This window comes from Periplaneta americana, chromosome 8, assembly GCF_040183065.1.
Source record: "Periplaneta americana isolate PAMFEO1 chromosome 8, P.americana_PAMFEO1_priV1, whole genome shotgun sequence".
In the NCBI taxonomy this organism is placed as follows: Eukaryota; Metazoa; Arthropoda; class Insecta; order Blattodea; family Blattidae; genus Periplaneta; species Periplaneta americana.
In genome coordinates, this window is record NC_091124.1 from 6,843,271 (window position 1) to 6,863,014 (window position 19,744).

The window sequence follows — 19,744 nt, forward strand, 5'->3', positions numbered from 1 at the left end:
GGAGAAGTTTAGACTTTCCATAAACAACGAATGTTTAACACATCTCCACAAAGTCAAGTTCTGGGAGGAGGGTGTGTTTTGTGTGACTCATTCAAATTGTCTCGTAAAAATTGCAGTTCTTAATGCTCTGCATTGCAAACCAAAGAATGGCTGTTTATGTTCATCATGGCCAGTTCCTTCTCCCTCTCTAAGGGATGCGATCTTCTTCCTTCAATCTGTAGCTCCTTCCTGATAACCTCGTTTCGTCTGTGTTCGGTTAATGATATTGCTGCCTCATCTCCGAAGATCCTGTGCTCCTTTCGTCTCTTTTTGACGCCATGCAGTACTGGTATAGAGCCACTGTTCTGTACTTCAGTTGAGTTTCTTAGACTTGTCCCGCATATACTGTATATTGGTATTCATACAGTTTTTAATCCACGTCCATATTTTTATTATTAGCTATTGTACATTCTGAATATTTCTTGGTTGTTCTATATTTTTTGAATCTACAGCAGATTTATAACTATCTTTGATCTTTTGTGATGACTCCCTACAAATTCCATTGCTTTGCTTGATATTTTAAAATCATATTCCTTAGTTATACAGGGACATCATTTTATTTTTACTAACATTTTTAATATTAACCTGTCTATACCGTTAGAGAACCGGAAACACCGCTTGCTCCCCCCTCCAAGACTGGAGTTCGATGATACTGGCGTAAAACACAAATCACTCTACTAGGTATAGGATGGAAGAAAAGTAGTTAATCCATTTACGTAAACTAGGAAATATCGCGATTTTGAGTTTGATAATTTTCATTAGGTTTTTCTTTAATCAAAGTACAGTACTGTATTAACAATGAGTGTTTTTACTCTCGAGCTGAGCTGTCCATGCGAACGTATTCATTATGCAGTGTAGGCCTATATTATACTGTCTACAGCACATTAGCGTACAACATAGAGAAAGAAGTTAAATTGAAAAATAATCATAATATGAATATTTAAACACAATTTTGAAAATGGTGGCCGTTCATTTCGATACCGGCTTCAGTTCTTTTGTGCATATTATCGCACTATAGACTATTGCATCTAATTCCAATTGCCAGTTTCGTCCTTCGTACTAGTAACTCATGTTGAAATAATTCTGTACCTACTCTACGTACTGTGAATTCAATCTTCACTTCTGCCCGACCCGAAAATATAAAATTACTCAGACATGCTATCTACTGTCCGTCCAAGTGGTTATGCCGCAGGATTGTAGAAAGGGAGGAAATCACGTGACAGTTAATTACTTAACGAGGCCCTTTTATTTAAGTTAAATTAGACAGCTGTATAATATTACGTAAACGTCCAATTGCTAAGAGAAATTAATGTTTTCAGAAAAGAGCTAAGACAGCCCAGCTTTTACAGAGGGGCGAGCAGAAGCAGGTGGGGGAAATCGGGATGCGACGTAGGCAAACGGACAGTACCTGTGCGAAAATATGATTCAATATTGAAAGCTCTTTCGTCACTGGAAAACGCGAACATATTTCTGGAACGTACTATACCCAGTAACTCAGTACTGCTTACTATCTGCGGTCTTGGTTCTGTGTGGAGTTGGAACTTCCTTAGTAGAAGGGGTGGGAGTGAAGTACATTAAAAAACTCAGGTACAATAAAAATTGAAGTAAAAATAAAATGATGTCCCTGTATAATTTGTAAGGCGCAATCTGAAGACATTCCACTGAATTTGCTATCACATCTTGGTCGTCGCCGAAAATTAGACAAATCATATTAATAACATCGTGAGGTAATGAGACAGATCTCGCTGATGTATAAACATTGCATGATCATATCAGAAGATAGAAGTTGCAGCGGGAATGAACACTGCGAGTGAGCGTGGACGTGTCCCCACCCGCGGCGCGGCGGGCTTCATATGGCCAAATAAGGCAGATCGGCTGGCGGGAAGGAAAGTGTGGCCGTGCGGCTGACTCAGTGTGTGCCGAGCTGCCATGTCGAGCGCCGCCGCCGTGAAGCGCCTGGAAGCGCTGTTCCGGGACGTGAACCTGGACCACGTGCACGTGCAGACTGCGCTGGAGACGCGCGGCTGCGACGTCCACGCCACGCGCCGGGGGTCGCTGGGCAGCGTCCTGCATAGCCGGCATCGGGAATCTGTGGGGCCGCGCCGGGAGTCGATGCCCGCCCTGCACGTGGCGGGCCGCAGACGGGACTCGCTGGGGGCCCCCCTGCACCCGTCCGCCTTCCCGTCCACCCTGCGCCGCGACTCGCTGGGCTCCACCGGGTCCCTGCGCCGGGACTCGCTCGCCGTGCCTTTGCGTCGGGACTCTCAGGGCTCCAGACGTCGCTTCTCCACGGACTCTCTGGACGCCGGGCGTCGCAACTCGTGGGACCCTGGCCGACGAGGGTCATCGAGCAGCTCCGGGGGATGGGACGACCCGATTTGGGAGGAGAGCGGCACAGTTAAGGTACCCGCAGTTTGTATGATGTGACTGTTTAGCGCGATATTCTGCGATGTGGATCACGATCCATTGCTTCGTAGACGTATGTTCATGTTCTGGAATATCTGCCACTATGCCTTGAAGTTCAACTCAATTCTCGTAGGTTTACTCAAGAATACTGTTCTTCAGATAACCAATCTGGTGAGTTAAAATCTGGCGATCTTGCGGGCCAAGTTACACTAAAGTGCCCACTGATAACACGATCACCAGAACATTTAGAAACAACCTCGTTGTCATGGCGATGCAAAAAAATCAAATTTCTTATGTAATAAGCCAGTGCTAGAATTTTTAAGATTGCGTAGGAAATGAAGAAGAAGAAAAAAAAGGAATTAAGATTATTTTTATTTCAATCCTATATAATAATTTTAGTAGTAGTCTGTGTACAGCGATTTCTACTAAAGTAAACTATTGGACTGATTTTGTTCATATTCAGTATCTACGAGTTAATTTACCCAAGGAATGATGTACGTCAAATATAATAATTTTAGTACTGGTCTGTCTGTGTACAGCGATTTCTACTAAACTATTAGACGGATTTTGTTCATATTCAGTATCTACGAGTCAATTTATCAGGGGATGAAGCACATTATGATATTTAAATGTTTAGTAAAAGGTGAGTTAGTGTTAAAACACATTGGTGGTCTAGTCGAAATCTTTGTAGTGTTTGTAGAATAAACTAACAAATTGGTTCGTAGTTACTTTATACTATTATGACATGCATAACCTCATAGTGCCTTCGGTGATAGACAGATAGGCAAGGTACCTGTTTCTTAAAGGATTAGCTGTCACTCGTTCTAAATCCACGCGTAGACGAATTTCAGCGGAAATATATACATATATGCTCAGTAAATTTAAGAGGGCAGTGTATTACAATAATAAATAATTGATAGAATTTATGTTATATTTGTTCGGATCAAATTTTTACACATTTAAAGGAGAAAACTAAAATTCTATCAATCATGTATTATCATTTATCATAGTACATTGCTTTCTGAAACTGACTCAGCATATTGGGAGTTCAATCAATAACTTTCCCAAAACACGCTATGAAATGTTTCCTTTGAAACAATTTTTATCTCGAAAAGGAAGCAAAAACGAGCAAAATAGTATGAAACTTTTTTGTTTGAAATATCTGAAAGAATAATCCCCTGGAATTACTGACATCAGCTAGGTTAACTTTCAAGCCAAAGTTCGTAATGATTACAGTGTTGAATAGCGAATTAATAACACGTATCGAAGCGTACAAAAGGAATTAAGGGTATGCAATCCAAGGAAGAACATTTGTATCTTATTTAGGTGCAGGGTAAGCGATTTGGTTTAGGTAGACCTTATCTACATCTTGTGAATAACAAACAGTTCAAGAAAATGAGTTACGCACAGTAATATCATTCAATTCAATTTATTAAGCCATTAAACATACAGTGATAGGCTTCGTCATAAAAAAAACATACATTTGAAAATACATAATATAATTGAAAACAGTAATTAGAATGAAAACACAAAATTAATGAAAACACTCTTATGTAACTAATCTAAATAACTTTATTTATTAAAAACAATTTCTCATGAATTTATGTTAAGAAACTCATCTACAGAATAGAAAGGATTCATTAAAAGCCAATTATAAAATCTAGCTTTGAAACTATTGGTTGGTAACTTATAATATTGACTGGGAAGCTTATTATATAATTTCATTCCCATGACAGAAAAATTTGTACTAGTTTTATGTAATCTACAGTATGGAATATTAATTTGTTCACTATTTCTAATTTCATGATCATGTAAGTATATTGGCTATTAATAAGTAATTGTCTATATTTTTGTCGAGTGTAAAGGACTAGGTCGTATATATATATATATATATATATATATATATATATATATATATATATATAAATTTGACAGTTAATATCTGTGATTGTTTGAAAAGAGGTCGACGATGTTCAAGATAGTTAGATTGACATAGAATTCTAATGGCCTTCTTTTGCAAAATCAAGACACTCCCAATTTTACTACCATTTCCCCAGAAAATTAAGGCATACCTAATTATCGATTGAAAGAACGAAAAGTAGGCACATCTTAAATAATTTTGAGAAACGTAAGTCACTAATTTCTTTAATAAATATATAAGTCTTGATAATTTTGTGCATATATATTCGATATGTTTTTCCCGTGTTAAACTGGAGTCTATAAGAAGTCCTAGAAATTTGGTATAGTTTTGTATGTTGTCCTTTTTTATTACATGGTTTAGGGTAAAAATTATGTTGATAATATTTTCTTGATTAAGCAAAAAACCATTAGATTCAAACGATAAAGCCATCTGTGATAGAATATCACTGGTTAGAGCATGTAATTCATTCGCAACATTATGTGAAGATGAATATTAATTATTGTTTATCCTGCAGTAATGTCATTTGTAATGAAGTCATTATTATGAGAGATTTGTATATGCAACGCTTCGTTGTTGTATCAGCATCTGTTAGCGTTGTCAAGGACACTGTAGGCTGTCTGGTGTCCGGAAAACCACGTTTGCGCATACAAAATGCCCGCGCGCCGCAAGTTTCGTGGAGTAAAGGCTCATGATTCACGACAATACAAATTAGGAAAAGTCTTTCGTTCGCTGATGTAAAGAGAGGTTGAGCGTATTGTGATGCCCATTAACCTAGTGCGCGATCAGGTTCCGCGGAGAAATCTCATCTTGTGTAACCGGTGTGAAAGAAATCGTGTCCATTTATAGCAAGCGAATCCGGCGCAGTAGAAAATTCAAATTAACAGAGCGGTAACGTTACTGGCGTGTACCCGGTTCGACTCCCGGGCCTCGCACTGATTTCTGCAGGGAATTGTTCGAGCGAAGAATTGGCACGAGTCTTGCCTATCATGCACAGCCAAGCAATATTTTTAATTAAGGTATTGCAAATTTTGAAATGTATTTGGATATATAAAAATAGTATATGTAAATATACAAAGAAAAAAGCACTTCAAACCTACAGTAAATTGTTTTATTTGTAACAAAATAAGTATTTTAACCCAAAATACAAGCATAGAGTATGTAGTAGGCACAAAGAGTCGCAGGCATTGTTCGCTTTCTTTTGTTTAGCCTACTTTGTTAGGTAGTAAATATACTTAAAGAGCTCAGTTTCTACCTCAAGGCGACAATATTGTCATAATCTAGCCCTGAAGCAGTGGTGTCAAAGCAAGCGCATTTTTCTGGCTTTGACGTCGTGCGCGGGCATTAAGCTCTAGGTATGCTAGGAGGAATAAGCAGCCTGTTGGATTAAGAAAACAGTGGTGCACGAACTTCAAACGGAACGTGAAATTTTATGTCGTTATTTTTATATGGCTTCTTTCTGTTTAATATTATCTATATTGTCTGTAAAACAAAAGTACTAACACCTATTTCTTAGCCTAATATTGCAGTTGTGTTTTAAACGTTAATAACATAATAAAGAGTAAAGAAGGAATATTCACACAAATTCCATAATAACTACAACTATACTGTACTAAGTGAATTAAACACATCATTCATAAAGAAAGTGTTATCCCAAAGAAAGACACTGAATATGACATGATAAATTGAAATTGATATTGATGGTATCTTTAGCCTTATAAAAGTAATCAAAACAATATTATAGTACAAAGCAAAGTTGCCTAGGTATATGTTTTAACTGTAACTAATATTACATAATAAAACTCTTATCGCATTATGCTTTTAGGTGATATTGGTGCGCAACTTTCTGTTATCAGAATATTAAATTATCTCGAAATCTGCTGAAGCTATAGAGCTGACCTTGTACCAACACATGGGTACATATCGTTTGTTTGTGATGTAATAGTATTTGCTTTGTTAATTCATTTCCTTACAAACATTTTCCATGCGAATATTTTCAAACATTTTAATACACTATCTTCAGTAATACGTATTTACGATATATTAGATTTACGAAAACATTGTTTTAGTACCTATAAGGCTACTAAACAAACATATCTGAAAATTTCACTTTTCTGTAAAAAAAGTTGAGAAAATATTCCTTTTGAATAAAAAAGCAAACTTGTGAAAAATGAACATTAAAGTTAAAACTTACATTCTTGTAATGCACTTATATTTCTCAGACAAATCTAAAAATTAACATGGATACAGTTTTAATAAGTTCTGTTCCCTTTATCTATTGAATCAGTGCTGGCCATCCCTGAATATAGCTCGACCAAGCGGCATATACCACGTCTGTCGTCTGTCTCTTTCCTTTCCGCTGTAAAGCGCTCAGGCTCTCCTGGGCTCTAAAGCGCGCGCTTGCTCCTATGGCCATCAATTGATATCACTGTCCTAAAGGGATATTATTTAAGAAAAATAGGGTAGAATGTACCAAGAAAACCGAAAGAAATGAAGTTAAGTGAAAAAGAGGAACGAGCCATTGTGAGACAAGTAAAATCGAGCCCATCACTGGAAGTAACTACTGTCCGTCGGGTACTTCGTAGACAGGGTCACCACGGTAGAACTATAAAGAAGAGCAATACAGGAGAACATGCAGGTGCATAAGAGCCAGTAATGTTGTCTGGTCTGATGAGACTGCAGTTAACATTTGGCTGTGATGGCGTCAGCAGAGTGAGGACAACACACTTCCCACTAGGCCTACGATCAGGAGACATTTTCAACTTCGTAAAACATTATTTTTGAAGTTGGAAAAAGAAATACGAAAACAGATTTACTCGGTAGTGAATCATTATTTTGATGATATACAGGGTGTATTTGAATTCGTGTCAAATATTTCGGGGACGTGTTCTTAACATCAAAACAATTAAAAAAGTTAATAAGAACATGGATTTGAAAACCATTTGTTAGGGAGTTATTAAAGGATTTGTCCGTTCATTGACCGCTGATTGTTTGATGGTTTTTTGTTTGTTTGTATTTTGTTGAGCAAAGAAATCAGAAGAAAATGTATTCTGTGAGTGAACAGAACGAAATGATTTGCATCATTTTAATTGATGATGTGCTTCTGGACGTCATCCAACGAATGTGTTTTAACACGATGCTACTCCAGCTCATTTCAGTCTGATAGTTCGTAATTTTTTTAATGATCGATTTCCCCAAGGATGTATTGGTCGAAGGGGATTCATTGCATGGCCTGCTCGATCGCCTGATTTGAATCCAATGGATTTCTTCGTCTGGGGACATTTAAAGTCGCTGGTTTATGCGACTCCTGTACTTAATGTTGATATTCTGAGAGGGTATCCAAACTGGATTTCACGAAATACGAAACACTCCAGGAATTTTCAACAGAGTACGCCAGAGTATGTAACGCAGGTTTAGGGGACACATCGAAGCAGGAGGAAGTCACTCTGAGCAATTTTTGTAACATTAAATTTTGTCTTGTAACTCTGAAATAAATTATTTTGAGACCAATGTTCATTTCAACTTTTTGTAGTGTTTTGGTGTTAGGAACATGTCCCCGAAATATTTGACACCAATTTAGATATACCCTGTATAGCCAGGAGAACTGAATTTTCATAAACAGATGTTTTTTTATTAAAAGTTGATGCTTCTGGTAACGATATTGCGTCCATGCTAATAACTCAATAGGCCTGATGCTGAGATCTTGTAGAAAACCTAAAACCTAATAAAAACCAACCTCACTTAATTTTTTTAACATTCGTATGTTTCATAACTACGCTCTGTATATATAGAAATTGTTACTATGAATGTACTAGTAAATGTCATTCAATTTTAATTTGAGCTAGTAACTTGTTAAAAAATAAATCACACATGCTTTAGTAAAAACTAACTAGAAGTATCATTAGCATGGCAAAGCATCATTGGAATGGACAAAATACATCTAATGACATTGGTGATGTCCATGCCAATGACAAAGTAGTAGTTCCCTTTGTTGTGTTGTACTGCCCCCAAGTTTGGGCCCTTGACATTGAACATTTCAATAAGTAAATGTATTATGTAATCATAATTATTGTACTGTTATTGTACGTAGTCCATGCTAGTAACAACCAGCTTGCATACTAACCTCAGTTTCTGAAGAAAAATATTTGTAGAAATATCAGTCTCACAACACACTGCCACTCACTGTAGCTTGGATCAGTGCTACCACACATACTACTATTAAACAAAGAAAAAAATTCCCTTCCTTCCTATGGTCAAATTAAATTCATCCCTGCTAATTATTAATTATTAAACATACGTTTACTTCCGAAAAATAACGTGACATTTGGAAAAATATTTAATTCGATCTTCAACAGATCATATGATGGACATCCATGCTAATGACAAATTGTATATATAATTTTTTTTCCTTCCCATTTTGCAGTGATTTTCCAAGACAATTTGGGGGAACTGAACCTTCTTTATGGAAAATTATTTGAAATTTCTCAGCCAGCACAGTAAACAGTTTCACGGAACTGAGACATGAAACTGTCCCCTAATTGTAGAATCGCCCATAAAGCATGGGGGTAGTGATGTTGTGGGGGTGCATGTCAGCAAGAGAGGGTGGGAATATGCAGTTGATAGATGGTCTAATGGACAGGGAAGTGTACGTGGACATTCTTAAGAAGAATGTGAAACAAAGTGCGGCAAAATTGGGTATGGCGCCTACATACATATTGCAACACATACGGCCGAAATACGAGTAAATAAGACTTGGTTAATTTGGGACGTACCTAAACTACTGAGAACTCCTCTTCAGTCTGCTGATTTAAACCTGTACGGGCTTCGTATAAAATTCGATTGGCAAACTTTGCTGGCTTATCTGAAGCAACATCTTTCTGACTTAGGATTGGACCTTGAGTATCATTCAGCGCAGTGTATAACTATTAAATTCAGTATTATTTATTTATTTGGTTGTACTGCTTCACAATGTTGACCTCCTGGCATTCACTTGGCAACATTCAATTCAGTTATGTTTGTAAAATATATTCTAATTCGTGTTTTAAGTAAATATGAGCCAAACGTACTTAATGTCTATTGACAGTTTCCCATTTCTACTGCCTAGAATTCAAAATATGAAATTTGTAGCTGAAACAAAATATTAAACTTATAAATTTAAAATGTAATGTTTGTTATTTTAAGTCACCAGCAAAGTTTGCCAATCGAATTTTATACGAAGTAAAACAGTCAATATTTCCGTCGTGAAGTGCGTAAAATCTTAGCTGGCACCCTCGTGTCTTATGTAACAGTGTAGTGTCGTGGGCTTGACCTCGAGCACGAGCAACAATCGTTTACTCGCCATTTTGACTGCCCACGCTTCTGGTATAGACGACGCCCTAGTTGATGTAACATTCAACACATCCTTGTAGCCGTGCTCTTCCCAACATGGCCCTACTCTGGCACATGCATGTGCTCTTTAATACAGTATCTGCAACAGTTCTTGCCGGTGCCACATTCCCATGATGTATGATATCTACAACAGTTCTTGGCCGGTGACACATTCCCGTGATGTATGATATCTACAACAGTTCTTGGCCGGTGCCACATTCCCATGATGTATGATATCTACAACAGTTCTTGGCCGGTGACACATTCCCGTGATGTATGATATCTACAACAGTTCTTGGCCGGTGACACATTCCCATGATGTATGATATCTGCAACAGTTCTTGGCCGGTGACACATTCCCGTGATGTATGATATCTACAACAGTTCTTGGCCGGTGACACATTCCGTGATGTATGATATCTACAACAGTTCTTGGCCGGTGACACATTCCCATGATGTATGATATCTACAACAGCTCTTGGCCGGTGACACATTCCCGTGATGTATGATATCTACAACAGTTCTTGGCCGGTGACACATTCCCGTGATGTATGATATCCACAACAGTTCTTGGCCTTGACACATTCCCGTGATGTATGATATCTACAACAGTTCTTGGCCTGTGACACATTCCCATGATGTATGATATCTACAACAGCTCTTGGCCGGTGACACATTCCCGTGATGTATGATATCTACAACAGTTCTTGGCCGGTGACACATTCCCGTGATGTATGATATCTACAACAGTTCTTGGCCGGTGACACATTCCCGTGATGTATGATATCTACAACAGTTCTTGGCCGGTGACACATTCCCGTGATGTATGATATCCACAACAGTTCTTGGCCTTGACACATTCCCGTGATGTATGATATCTACAACAGTTCTTGGCCTGTGACACATTCCCGTGATGTATGATATCTACAACAGTTCTTGGCCTGTGACACATTCCCATGATGTATGATATCTACAACAGCTCTTGGCCGGTGACACATTCCCGTGATGTATGATATCTACAACAGTTCTTGGCCGGTGACACATTCCGTGATGTATGATATCTACAACAGTTCTTGGCCGGTGACACATTCCCGTGATGTATGATATCTACAACAGTTCTTGGCCGGTGACACATTCCGTGATGTATGATATCTACAATAGTTCTTGGCCGGTGACAGATTCCCATGATGTATGATATCTACAACAGCTCTTGGCCGGTGACACATTCCCGTGATGTATGATATCTACAACAGTTCTTGGCCGGTGACACATTCCCGTGATGTATGATATCTACAACAGTTCTTGGCCGGTGACACATTCCCGTGATGTATGATATCTACAACAGTTCTTGGCCGGTGACACATTCCGTGATGTATGATATCTACAACAGTTCTTGGCCGGTGACACATTCCCATGATGTATGATATCTACAACAGTTCTTGGCCGGTGACACATTCCGTGATGTATTATATCTACAACAGCTCTTGGCCGGTGACACATTCCCGTGATGTATGATATCTACAACAGTTCTTGACCGGTGACACATTCCCGTGATGTATGATATCTACAACAGTTCTTGACCGGTGACACATTCCCGTGATGTATGATATCTACAACAGTTCTTGACTGGTGACACAATAATATTTTCGTCATCACTAAGTTTTGACTGACATCGTTGAAGTTCATTCACATTAGCACATAAACGAAGTACTTGTGCATCATGGTCTGATAATCCATCATGGCATTGCCTTTCCCGCAAAGAGTGTACTCTATCATTATTTATACGTCATTCGTTATCTCGTGAAACCAAATGGATGCGTGCGCAGTAGCTCAGAGCAAAAACCTTTGATGAGGGTAAGTGGGCTAGCTATCTGCAAGTCGAAGCATAGGGAGTGATTACAATATCTTCTTCCCCTTACGGACAAGTATGGCCTATACGAGTATAAAAATATTGTTGATTGCTTTCGAAGATATCCGTGGCGGGTCCGCAGTAAGTGTCATGAGAACGGCGTATACTTCGTTAAATGTATTGTCTCGACCAATTTCACTGTTATGCGTAGATTTAAAGAACAACCTTGAAGTACTTCAAAACTTCGACTCAGGATCAGCTTAGATGCAGTTCAAAATTAAACCTTCTGCAGTGTAGATTTAAACTGTTATGTTAAACCTCATTGACATTATGCTAATATCTGTGTTGTTTGGGTAAAGGGAGATAAGTCATAAAAATGAGTTTGGAGATAAATGAAAATTAAACTTGGAACCCTTATTGAAAATAATTTTCTACACAAATATAACACATTAACTGCTAGTATTCTTTTGATTTTTGCACACTCGTATAATTTAACTTGTGTGTTCATCAGGTATGCATGTTGCACTACGCGGGAAAGGAGTCCTTTTTCGGTCCAGGGTAAATTTATTTCTGCGTCTTTCTAACAAAAACATAATTATATGCAAGGCATACCTAAAGCCTGAACGAACCTAACCTGTCACTGATCCTCGACCGTACGAAAACTCGCTTATTTATTTTTTCAGTATAGTAAAGTTACACTATATCTTAGTTTCATTTAATCGTGAAATAATGTGTCACAAGTCAGACGTCAGTAGTAACATGGGAGATTCAATAATTTATTTTAGGAATTGTTTCATTGAAAAGTTGTAATTGGAATGGCTCTTAAAAATGTGAAATTTGATAATAATATAAAACATTATAAAAACAAATTAAAATTATATGATGAAGGATGAGTGGAACAGAGAAAAATTCCCTCTGGCACCGGGTTTTCAGCTTTACGTGCTGACGCTCTAGCCACTAAGCCACACCGGATTCCCATCCCGATGTCGGATTAAATCCTCTCAGTTTAAGTTCCACCACTTTGGTTCCCTCTAGTGGCCTACCCTCATGCACTGCGACATAGATGTATGACAGTGGCACAATGTCCACACATGTGCAGAAGTGCACTCGTTACGAGTGAGTAAGTGGCCGGGATCCGACGGAATAAGCGCCGTCTTATATCACTAAGTGATTATTTTTCGCATATCATATATCCCGGTGCCGGAGGGAATTTTTCTCTGTTCCACTCATCCATCATAATATGATATTATGATGACGCAGAATTTCTGCACGGAAATATCATATGTACTACGGTACATCGTAATAAAATAATAATAATAATGTTTTTATTCACACTGCAATGGGTGTATACCCGGTGGCAGTGGTAACTAATTACACTCAATAATGACAATAATAAACTTGTTAATTAAAAATACTATTAATAATACTAATAATTAATAATAATAATAATAATAATAACAACAACAACAACAACAGGGAATATACTAAATTAAATGAAACGATCACTTAAAATAATATTTGAAATATTCTAATTCTAATAATAATAATAATAATAATAATAATAATAATAATAATAATAATAATAATATATAAATAAATTAAAATTAGTTCATATTCAATCGTAGTCACTAAACATGCTGTCCCATCTTGATTGGTGTTGTGTTCTGCTCTGTCAGATGTAGCATGTTTAGACTACCAATGAATTTGAACTAATTTTAATTTTAATATTTTTAACTGGTCAACTGTCCGAAGACAGGTTGTAACATCACAAGTGACGCAAATAAGAAATAAGGCATCACTCATGAGGAAACTAAGCCAGGAGGTAATGGAGTAGGGTGGCCAGTTGCTTTCTCCCTGCCGCTAAGTAGTGGCATATTACATGTTTTGTTATCGATATCAAATTTCGCATTTTTATGAAATTTAAAAAAATACACACATTATACACGACTAAAATTTATATTTATGTTCGAAATATGAAATGCTTCTATAGGCTTCTATATATGCTTCTTCTGGTGATTATTACAAAGCTTTTTGCTGCATTTGTCTTTATTTTTCAATTGAATTTACGTAATTTTGGATTATAATGTTTTGTGTATTCCAGTCACAAGTTATAATATCGTAATATTGCGGGAAAGTCTACTGTACAGATGTTGGAAGGTGTTTGAGAAAGAGTTGCGCCCGCGTTATAGACTTTTCAATGAAGTATTGAGAATAAATTTATTTTGACTTGGAAGGTTCTGTTGCTTATGATACGAATGTATAATAAGCCCAAGTTCTGTAGCGTCGAATGCTTTTCCTGTAATAAAGAATACACATAGGCAGGCCTGGTTCACTGAGTTTAGAACGGTTACGTGGTAAATTGTCTGGATGTAATGGATTTGGGAGAGCTACAATAGTGGACTCTTTCCATTTTGTAGAGAAATAGCAGTGTCGAAGATATGAGTTAATTCTTTTGCAAAAATAATGTGATGGTGGCGGCTTGTTTTGTATTGGCGCTGATTCGGTCGCAATCTACCGTCGTATATAGAAACTGTCTTGTCGCCGTCTGGCGGGTGGTTTATTAACTTCTTCACTGTTGTGTTGTGGAATGGAGGTCACTCACCGCCAGTGTTGCCAATTGAAGTGTACGGAAAATCTCCAAACATAGTTCAAAACCATAGAGTTAGTATAATATAATAGGGATATCCTGAACTAGCACCAACAGATAGCGCACGTGTACTTCGAGGGATGCGCTTTGCGTGTGCATTTGTTTTCCGGTATATACACATTGAGGGTTTACATAGTGTATTAGTACATTAAATACTTTTAAAAACAACTCAAAATGGCAAATTTTTGTTGTGTTCCTATATGTAAAACCAGGGAAAGCCTTTTGTCTTAATTCAGGTCCCGAAATATTTTGAATATATGGTTTGAACCTTAAAAATTTAACTAATGAAATTGCGCGTAGAAAGTGCTAGCAATTAAACAAAAATAATTACTTCAAGTAAGGAATTGTTGGCTACAGTTTCATTTTGGAAGAGGGAAAATTAAATTAATAAAAACATATGCAACCTCGCAGCAAGCTATGTTAGCTTAGATTATATTCAGTATTTCTAGGAGTCTCCGAAGTTTACGCCTGAAGTAAACTCTCGAGTAACTGAGATGTTTATTATCCACGATAGTGAAATCCATTTCGTGAATGATTTTTTAATGTGCTGTAGATTAATTATTAAAACCATGTTTTTACTTCAAATTTTCAAAACCATCCTATATGGTATTCAAAACTGCACGTTCTTAACCTACAAAACACAGGAATAATCTTGATACTAGCTACTGCGATCATATTATAACATCCTATCAAACATTGCATTTACTCTTTCTGCAACTAGAGAAAAAAAAATACGAGGAATTCAATCTCGATTGTCCCTTCCCTATAAAAAAAAAACACATTGGTGGCTGCATATCCTGTTTTTAGCGTACGGCACTTACAATACTAGTGATTAAAGAGGTAATATTTACTATGGACAAAGTTGCTATTTTATTTATTTATTTATTTTTATTCGTGCACCTTGTTCTCAAAGTTTCGGTTCATGAATATTCAATTTACTCGTATCTATATTCTGCATACTGCAGATTTCCCCACCCATCTCTTAAGGGGAATCGCTCAGTGTTATACAAGTTTACGATATTACTTATTGTAAATTAAATTAGTTTATGAGGTCAGAAAATATTGAATTATATTAAATTATACTAGGTTATACAAAATAATTGTAAATATAATTGACACGCACAGAAAACCAACAAGCGGGAGAATGTAATCAACTGTAGCATATGACATACCATAGCCCTACAACATGTTGTGCCGCATGGAACGCTCCTGCCATCTAGTGATAAAACTTCGCATAAGATATCCCTATTGGCTAAGAAGTGATAACTCGTATCTGTAAATTTGCAGGTGAATCAGAAAACTGCTTTAAAAATTAATTTCTCTCAAAATAGACACTCTTTTTATGTATGTTTCTGTTTTGCAAGATCTTATACTTAAGGACAAAATATTAGTTCACAGTCCAACATAATAATAATAACAACGTAGTTATTCTAAATAATAATAATGTAGTTAAACTAAATGACCATTTTTGTATATACGAGATTTCACTTCTTGGCCATGCAAGAAGGCTTCTGCACGTCAGGGTATCAACAACGAAACACTGACGAGTCACGTGACTTTGGGACGAACGAAGCCGATTTCTGTTGACTGACAGCAGCGTTAAGATTTGCTGCGATTTTTTCCGACCTAGCACAACAAGTAGAAATATTAGTCTACGTTGTTCCTATTATATGATGAAATTTCGCTATTGTCTAACTGCCGCCATTCGTCCTTATGGGTGCAGAATAGCTAATTAGATCTGCAATCTTGGAATGCTCTCCCAAGAAGCTACAACAAACACGGAAGATATACAGAAGGAAATGCAACACGACAACATTATAGATGTGTTAAACTTTCCTTTATTAAGCTCTGATCCTGTGATCTCAAATGCATCTCTTTTCTCACAGAAAGGACAAAAATCTTTGCCCTTAGCGTTCGAAAGTTGTTACGGGGAGAGGACGGTATTTTTTTAAACTTTTTTCCTATTTGGTATAAAATATTAATTTTTTGTATGTAGAGAGCTCATAGCTGTGGTAACTCAACCAAATAAAAATATTTTGGAAAAAAAAATTATTTGGGGGCCCAAATTTGAAAAAAATATACCCAATGCAGGGTTGTACTAAAACCGATATATCTAAACCGTTTTTTAAAGATAGATTCAAACAGTTTTTTGCAACAGTTCATAGCATAAATACACGTCAAAATACTCCATCGGCAAGTCTATCGTGCTGTCAAAAAGGAGTGCGTTATATGGCAGTAAAAATTTTTAATAGCCTCCCTATCGATATAAAAAATGAAACTCAAAACATAATATTATTTAGAGCCAAATTAAAGAAGTACCTAATTTCTCACGCCTTCTATTCTGTAGGTGAATTCATGACATTCAATAACACTTCATGAAATTGATACTAAAACTTTGTGTTGTACTAGTAGACTATATTGTATATCTCGTCTGTATATATTTCATCTAGACTGTGACTATAAATTAAGATTTTATAATAGTATTAAGTTTTTTGACTTGTTCCATATTCTAGCTGTAAGCATGTATGAATACCATGGAATGTTAATAAATACAATACAATACAATACAATGTATTTGCAAAAGCATGTTCTACAAACTGTCTGTAACAGAATTTTGATATTAGTCCCTACGTTTGTAAAATAAACAATTAAAATGCAATAACAATTTTCTGATTTCCTTTCTTGCAAACAAACTGACGTATTTTAAAAATGAAATCAATTAACAAAATTTTGTTACAGAGAAAATTCAGAAATTATATGCATTTTTGTCTGGCAATGTAGGAAAAAAAATAAAGTTACTGGAAACCGATAAAAGCGGGCGTGTGATTTAAAAATCCATAGCGCAGGAAGTTTAAAAATGACGTCTCAACATCCGATAAAGGTACAAATACCCACAAAATGTTATGCAATGCATTCCACACATATCAAAGGGTATTTTAAAGAAACAATTTTTTTTGAAAATTTAATTTACCAGAAACAACAATAAAAGTGGGCGAGTGATTTAAAAATCCATAACGCAGGAAGTTTAAAAATGGCGACTCAACATCCGATAAGGGCACAAATACCCACAAAATGTTATGCTATGCATTCCACACATATCAAAGGGTATTTTAAAGAAAAAAAATTTTATGAAAATTTAATTTACCGGAAACAACAATAAAAGTGGGCGAGTGATTTAAAAATCCATAACGCAGGAAGTTTAAAAATGGTGACTCAACATCCGATAAGGGCACAAATACCCACAAAATGTTATGCTATGCATTCCACATATATCACAGGGTATTTTAAAGATTTTTTTTTAATTTACTCATTTTTCACCAAAAAATACCATCCTCTCCCCTTAAGCGAACCAAAAATTCTGGAGAGGTCGCAAGGAAGGAGCGAATGCCGTGACAAAGCAGGGAATGACAGTGGTGATGATTATGACTAGCACAAACTTGGACATTGCTGTAAACAAAGCTATTTTTTATATTCTTTAGGAAATCGTAACAAGGAGAAGTTACGTATTATTTTTACCTTTATCTAGCACATATTTGTATGTTGGTTAGTATAATCCCTATCAGATGCATTTGTAACTTCATTATAATTTTATTAACATCTGGCCACCAGTCCAATGAACAGTGAATCAAATGAATGCAATGAATGTACAGAGTATTAAGCTACAAGCACAGTCTACTATATACAGTCGCGAAGCTCAATATGTAGTAAAAATGCAAACGTGGATAGTTGCCCACCACTAGGATCGCTACTATCGCCTTATCATCGCAGATCTCTCTCCTAGTAGCCGACAAAATATGTTACACTTTCGTTGTGTTCTTTTGGAACACCTTCCTTCCATTATTGAAATATTAAATGCATAAAGTTAATTTATTATTTTAATGAAGTATATTAAATTCCACCATAAACTCGAAGATACCTGCAAGAAATAGGTTAATATTATTTTTGTTTGTGCAAAACGAACTGAAATTTACTATAATCGCTTCACTCATTCAAGATTATAGCGATAATTAACGATGAAACCAATAAATATTAATTTGCATTTCCCTTTACAACAATAATGGAAATATGAATTAATGGAGTAACTTATGTACGTGTACCGGTACTTGTAGTGTAGGCTTACGTAGTTGAGGTTAAGCAATAATAATCACACCAGAATTGGAAATAAAACGTGATTAATAAATTTTATTGTAACAGACTTTTTCTACGTCTCTAATAAAGTAAGAAATAAAAATAACAACAAAATTAACAGCTATAATTAAAAACATATCCTTTGAAAAAAAAAAAAAAAGTAGGCCTAAGCAATAATAATCCCACCAGAATTGAAAATAAAACGTGGTCAATAAATTTCATTAAAACAAACTTAATTTTTCTACGTCTCTAGTAAAATATTATTCCAATTATTGTATTTTAGCCATTAACATTTTCATTACAACCAATAACGAACATTTCACAAGCATCAATGTGAAATACGCAACGAGCTAGCACTCGATGGAAATACGATTCAGTCCAAAGTCGACCGTGGATAGTCTATTGTTTCTAGTTGCTAACCGCTTGGAGCGCTTTATCACGAGATTTGCAAAAAATCACATCAAGCTTCGCGACTGTATATAGTAGACTGTGCTACAAGGTTGGCCAATGACCCCAACACATTCCTATTTTCAACAGAGGCAATTCTCCTCAAAATATATGATTGATTCTCATGCAATGAATTAGTATTAAATTGTAACATAACTAACTTAATTCAATGAAATCCTGTCCAAATTCAACCTTACAAATTTCAAGCGCAATAATTAACAATAGGTCCCTAATAGAAACAACAACAACAACCACATTTCTTGGCTTATAAACCGATGTGTTAAACTGGAAAAATCATATTAAAGAAATTACCCTTAAACTAAAGTCAGAATTTTTGCTTTTGGATCTATGCAAAAAATACCTTAAAAACAATATACTTTGCATAATTCCACTCGGTAATGAGTTTGGAATAATATTCTGGGGAAATTCTACACATAGTAACAGTATATTACTACTACGGAAAAGAGTGATTAGAATGGCTTGTCAGTATATTTTTTCATTAATAATCTTCCTCGAATGTGATCGGGAAAACTTTGTAACTAGTTCAACAGTTCATTGTGTAAATACTAGTCAAAAATGACTTTCATACTCCATCGGCAAGTCTATCGTGCTATCAAAAAGGATTGCGCTATATGGAAGTAAAACATTTTTAAAAGCCTCCCTATGGATATAAAGATTGAAACTCAAAACATAAGATTGTTTGGGACCAAATTAAAGAAGTACCTAATTTCTCACGACTTCTATTCTGTATGTGGATTCATGACATTCAACAACGCTTCATGAATATTTGTGTGTTGTATTAAGTATTGATATTCAAACTTTGTGTTGCAGTAATAGACTATATCGTGAAACTCTTATATTTCAACTATAATTGGACGCAATAACAGACCAAGCGCCAAAAACCTGTTTCGAGATTTCGCCATTGAAATAAATCTGTTTTTTT

At 36.1% G+C, this 19,744-nt stretch overlaps 1 protein-coding gene across 1 annotated transcript in view; it reads left to right on the forward strand.

The window, feature by feature from the left end:
* Positions 1 to 19,744, forward strand: part of LOC138704435 (WD repeat-containing protein 47) — a 193,905-nt gene that overhangs the window by 92,109 nt on the left and 82,052 nt on the right. The window lies entirely within an intron of this gene.